General features: G+C 45.1%; 1 non-coding gene across 1 annotated transcript; it reads left to right on the top strand.

Moving 5' to 3' along the window:
* The first annotated feature begins 2748 nt into the window (after nt 1–2748).
* Nucleotides 2749–2823, top strand: Trnaa-cgc (transfer RNA alanine (anticodon CGC)). Its single transcript has one exon. It is a non-coding gene; the product is annotated as a tRNA-Ala (tRNA).
* Nucleotides 2824–6551: the final 3728 nt, after the last annotated feature.

The raw sequence follows: 6551 nt of genomic DNA, 5'->3' as shown, positions 1-6551 counted from the left end.
ATTGACACAGCCTCTAGAAAACGTTTCGAACATGGCAGTGTTCAGCAACCGTAAATAATTACAATGTCGCAAACTTCCAGCCACCCAGTTGCTAACAGAATTTAAAATTCTTTAACTAGTTTTCGACCACAACTACAGTCGCCTTCTTCAGAAGAAACTGTTACCTTACCTGACTATTTCACAGGAAGGTTCATTAATAACAGGTAGACATTGAACAAATACTTAATTTTTACAATTTTTCTTTTTTTCATTTATTGAGTTTCGATTCCGCCCGAAAGGTGCAGGCTGGCAGCAGCTTAGTGCGCCGCTCTTCAGACTATAGAATTTGTTTTAAAAAGAGGAAGATAATAAATAATAAAAAACAGGTGATAAAATCGGAGACTTAAATGGTAACATGGCGGAAAAAATCGTGGAACTTAAAACATAGAAACAAACGAATGATAATAGACAGACAATTACAAAACATGGCGAAAGCCTGGTTTCTGTTCACAAGAGACAAATAATTCACACCCTGCGACAGCATGATTTCAGTTCGCAACACTTTGAAAAGACGAACAACACTGAACAATGACTTGAAAACTGCACTAAAAAGTTGGCAAATATGACATAACATAGCCGAGGGCAGGTGTGGGGAACCTGGACAAATGGTTCAAATGGCCCTGAACACTATGCGACTTAACTTCAGAGGTCATCAGTCCCCTACAACAGAACTACTTAAACCTAACCAACCTAAGGACGTCACACACATATGTGGGAAAATAAAAAGGTGAGAAAAAAGAGGAAAAACGAAGGGGGGAGGCGGAAGAGGGGAAAGGAGCCGATGGAAGACGATGACCCATAAGAAGGGGGGGAGGGTGCTGGGCAGACGCAACAGGGAGTTGGGAAAGACAGAGGAGGGGAATACAGAAGGACTCAGGGGAGGGGGAATGGAGGTACAGAGAGGGTACGCGGGAAGAAAACATAATGGAAGGGGGGATGGGGAAGAAGGAGCCGAGGGAAAGGATGAAGGAAAGGAGGGGAGGTGAGGATCAGAGTTGATAGGAGGGTGAGTTGATGGAAGCCACCTTGGGAATGGAGATGAGGGGTGTAGAGATGGAGGGTAGGGGGGGGGACACAACAGTGAAGGCGTGACAGGGGGCGGGGACGGGAGAGGAGAGGAGCAGCCAGGGGGTGAGAGGGATCAAGGCGGCGGGAGGTGTAGAGTGTGCAGCGATGTTCGAGGAATACGTGGGCTATGCCGAAAGTTTTTAGCAGAATGTGTGAAAAAAATTTGTTTGCAAAGGAACTTTTACACCTTTTCAAAATACTCACCATTAGCATGTATACATTTTTCCATTCTCTGAAACCACTTAGAAAAGTGTCAGTCCAAGCTTCTTTTGGGATGTCACTTTGTGCAGTGTCGTATGCTGCAATGGCCTCTTCATCTGATGAAAACCACTGCCCTCGAATTTTTTCCTTAGTCTTAGGGAACAGAAAAAAGTCACAGGGGGCCAGATCAGGTGAATAGGGAGGATGGGGTAACACTCGCACTTTTTCCTTCTCCAGAAAGTTCACCATTCTGGCAGCCCTGTGCGCAGATACATTGTCGTGATGCAACAGAAGGTGCCCACTCTTGGATTTTGGATGCTGTGACTTCCATGTGGCGACGACGTTTGGAGGACAATCGTTCACGTACCATTCAGCATTGACTGCACGACGTGTGTCCAAGGTCACAGAGGTGAGATCCCCAATCTTTGTGAAAAAAGTTGCCACCATCTTTCTTGCAGAGCTCCGACTTTATCGAACTTTTGTGGGTGGTTCCTCCCCTGGAAAGCACCACACAGAAGACTGTTTCTTCGTTTCAGGTTCATAATGGTAGACCCACGTGACGATATTGTAGATGCCTTGGGACTTCCCTCCATTGAATTTTTCGAGCATGAAACGACACCAGTCCACTCTCGCCTCCTTTTGGCTTTCTGTCAGGGAATGTGGCACTCAATGGGCACATCTCTTAGTAAGGCCTAAGTGAGTGTGAATGATGGTCTGTGCTGCTGTTGATCCAATATTTAGAGTCTCTTTAATGTCGCAAAATGTAAGATGTGGGTCTTCTTTGAGCATTTTCCTCACAGCATCAATGTTTACAGGAGTCACAGCTGTTGCTGGCCAACCGAGACGAGACGAAAACTCGCGAAACCAATTTCCAACTGTGGCCCTAGAAGAGGAAGCTTCACCTAAAACATGCAGCAAAGAAGAATGGCATTCATCGGCGCTTAAACACTTTTTACAATCGTAAAAAACCATGGCGCGAAAGTCGCGGCGCGACAGCTCCATCCTGCACCGTCTCTGACTCAGTACTGCCTGTGCTTTCTTACAGCGTTGTGGGGGGTGACCGCTAGCCAGGGGCTGCGCGCGCACGTCCCAAGGTCGAGAAACATCGCTCTTTCGAATGAAAACAACGCCATTGTCCTCCGCCTTATGGTTTATGCGCTGCTAAAAACTTTCAGCATAGCCCTTGTAGGAGCAGATGGGGGAAAGGATTTTAAATTCCGTTTCCAACCGGTTGGCTGGAAGTTTGTTACATTGTACTGAAGGAGTTCTGAATATATTCAACAGGCCCAAAGGAAATAACACACACCACATACACGCTAAGGAGAGGAAGAAAAGGACGCACCACGAAGAAATTATCCGAAAGAGGCGGAAATAGGATGATTTATTCTAGAGAAAGATCTTCATAAAGTAAGGAGGTAAAAAACGCACTGGTCCCTCTCTGGCGGGAGGTGGCGCAGTGGTTAGCACACTGGACTCGCATTCGGGAGGACGACGGTTCAATCCCGTCTCCGGCCATCCTGATTTAGGTTTTCTGTGATTTCCCTAAATCGCTTCAGGCAAATGCCGGGATGGTTCCTTTGAAAGGGCACGGCCGATTTCCTTCCCAAACCTTCCCTAACCCGAGCTTGCGCTCCGTCTCTAATGACCTCGTTGTCGACGGGACGTTAAACACTAATCACCACCACCACCCTCTCTGGCCCTTTTGCCAGCAATTATTCTGTTTTCCATTGGTTGACAGAGCTGTTAGGGTCCTCCTGAAGGCTATCGTGCCAAATTATGTCCTACTAGCGCATTACGTCGTCGAAAGCCCGCGCTGCTTGAAGGGCCCTGCCCATAATGCTGCAAACGTTATCAATTGGGGAGGGATACGCTGACCTTTGTGCCGAAGGTTGGATTCGACAAGCACGAAGATTAACAGAAGAATCTGTTGCTGTGTGTGGGCGGGCGTCACCTTGCTGAGAAGTATGTCCACGACGACTTATCTTGAAGAGCAACAAAACGGGACCTAAAATATCTTCGACGTACTGCTGTGCTGTAAGGGTTCAGATTGCTCTAGGGTCTTTAGGACTTAACATCTGAGGTCATAAGTCGCCTAGACTAACTAACTTAAGGATAACACACACATCCATGCCCGAGGCAGGATTCGAACCGGCGGCCGCAGTAGCAACGCGGTTCCGGACTGAAGCTCCTAGAACCGCTCTGTCACAGCGGCCGGCCTGCTGTAAGGGTGGCGCGGACGATAACCGAACGTGTCCAGCTATCAGAGGAAACGGTACCCCAGACCATCACTCCTGGCTGGTATCCCACCACTGCCTGGGTCATATTCAGACAGACATGTTTTCGGCTTCGAATCTCTTTGACGGGAGTAGAATTGTCTTCAGTGATGAATCCCGCTTCGAGTTGAGCTTCGATGACCAATGCACACGTGTGTGAAGACATTCCATGAAGCGGTTGGTATACCGACTAGACTGTCGCGCACCATATCACCTGACAACCTGGGGGGGGGGGGAAATTGTCTGGTGGTGCCATTTCATAGCACGACTGCTTTGATCGTCATCCATGGCACCCTTATAGCACAACGGTAGGTCGACGATATTCTGCATCCTGTTTTGTTGTCCATCATGTCAATTCATCATGGGCTTACATTTCAACAAGATAATGGACGCCCGCACACGGCGAGAGTCTTATTGCTTGTCCTCGCGCTCCCTAAACCCTATCTTCTTGATACAATAATTTAACCAACAGCCGTATGTATTGTAGAAATTTATTTTATGAACTTCTCATATGCAACCAGTTTCGGCATTAAATTGATGGCATCTTCTGGCCCCTGTACAATGAGTAGAACAAATTTACTATTATGAAAATATAGAACACACGTTAACAATTGACAGGTATCTATGTTAACTATGATAGTGGTTCAAAAGGACGTATTTTATATCATTAAAACTATATGTTACATCAGAGCAAATATGCTTCTGCCTATGTCATGCTGTTATTAATAGTTTTCACTGTTTTGCTCGAATATAGCATAATAAATGAGCATTTGTATACGCTACTATTCCGTATCACACAGTTGTAATAGGCCATGCATCACAATCAAATGTACTGTATACAATCATGAGCCCAGTGGAAGAATTTTTTTTATAATTAACTAATACAAATAAATAATAAAATAAATCAAAATACAATAAAATGTGACATAACCATGTCAGAATACATAAGTTACGTAGGTCGTGTTATGTGTGGTACGATAAGTAGCCTAGCATTTACAAGCATTAAAAAGGCAAAATTAAAAATGAAAAAAAAAGGTTAAAAACGGGTATACTAACATGTTCTGCCACCCATGGGTAGTGCATAAGAATAATCGAGCATACGTGTCTTGTAAAACAATACAAGAAATATAAACGTCAATGCAGAGATGGGCAAAACCTCTTTTACAACTCGCAGCATTTGTATGCTGCTCAGCAGTTGACCTGACTGGTACCTCCCGACATACCTCTGCCCATCACCTACACAGGTCACTGTACGGTACTCTACATTTGAAACCTTAATGTACACTGCCGGTAAAACTTTGTACAACTCAAGATTAATATTTGGAAAAGTGCCAATGGAGTACATGAAATGATTACATTTACAGATCAATACCACAAGCGGTTGTGAGGTACCAGGTATCGTCCCATGCTCAAACATCCACATTAGTATGTGGTGTAGCCTCCACAATCACCGAGCGAGGTGGCGCAGTGCTTAGCACTCTGGACTCGCATTCGGGAGGACAACGGTTCAACCTCCTGATTTAGGTTTTCCGTGATTTCCCTAAATCGCTTCAGATAAATGCCAGGATGGTTTCTATGAAAGCGCAAGGCCAACTTTCATTACCATGTGAGACCTGAGTTTCTCCTGGCGTATACAACTTTCAAATAACTTCCTGTGATCGTAAATTTATGGCAAGACTTCGAGGAACGTGCATTGGAGTCGGCGCCTGTGAAACGCACCTGTTTCTTTAGGTATGCTGACGATACCTTTACGTCGTTTTGAGGGACTACGGTTGAATGACTCTGATATTTCAGTGAGTTTCGATGTGGTCTCTCTCTTCACTCCTATTCCTCTGTCTGGTTTGTTGCGTTTAATTGAGGCTAGGTTTGGTGCTGAATTAACTAATTTCTTTCGGCGTGTGTTGACATCCACTTACTTTTTATTTAATGACCAGTATTACGAACAGACAGATGGAGTTTCGACGGGTAGTCCGTTGTCTCCTGTGATCGAAAATTTGTAGAACAAATTTCTAGAACATCTGAACTCGATCCACACGAACAATCGGTTTACGATGAAGGTGGGAGAGGATGGTTGCCTTCCCTTTCTTGACGTGTTGGTTAGGAGGAATGGTGATGGATCATTGGAACATGCAGTCTACAGGAAACGTACTCACACCGACCTGTACTTACAGGCTAATAGTTGTCACCACCCGGCTCAGCGTGAAGGGGTACTTCATACCTTGGTACACAGGGCACATGTCTCCGACGCTGAGACTTTTCCAGCTGAGCTGTCCCATCTTGAAGTTACGTTTCGTCAAAATGGTTATAGTGATAGCAAGATTGAACGTGCGTTGCCCTGTCGACCAACTGCACATTGGGTGATTGATGATAATTCTGACTCGATACCTACGTCTACTGCCTTTTTAACTTACGTAGGAAACAATTCCAACAAGATCGGTCCTGTTTTACAGAAATAAGATGTGAAATGTGTTTTCCGTTCTCCATCTAAAATTAGAGCGCTTTTGAGTTCTGTTAAGGATGATCTTGGTCTGTGTAAGGAAGGTGTATATCGCTTTCCTTCTAGCTGAGGCATGGCATATATTGGTCAAACTATCAGGACCGTGGAGGACCGAAGTACTGAGCATAAACGGCACACACGACTACAGCAGCGAAGTAGATCTGCTATTGCCTAACATTGCTTGGATACTGGTCACCCCATGTTATTTAATAACACCGAGATTTTGACATGCACGTCCAGCTATTGCAATAGTGTTATTGAGGAGGCAGTTGAGATTAAATTAGCGAGTACCCCCTTTAACAGGGATGGAGGTTCTTCTTTAAACTCTGTTTGGAATCCGGCTCTCTCCCTTGTCAAAAAACAGAGGGACAGAGTCAATGCTACCTGATCTGCTAGTTCATAGTCTCACTATCGATATCTCTGACTATGGTCATCTTTGGTAGCACTAGTGTCCAGTGTGTGTGTTACCTTTC

Source organism: Schistocerca gregaria, chromosome 1 (genome assembly GCF_023897955.1).
Source record: "Schistocerca gregaria isolate iqSchGreg1 chromosome 1, iqSchGreg1.2, whole genome shotgun sequence".
NCBI classification, from domain to species: domain Eukaryota; kingdom Metazoa; phylum Arthropoda; class Insecta; order Orthoptera; family Acrididae; genus Schistocerca; species Schistocerca gregaria.
This window is presented reverse-complemented; position numbering and strand designations above follow the sequence as displayed.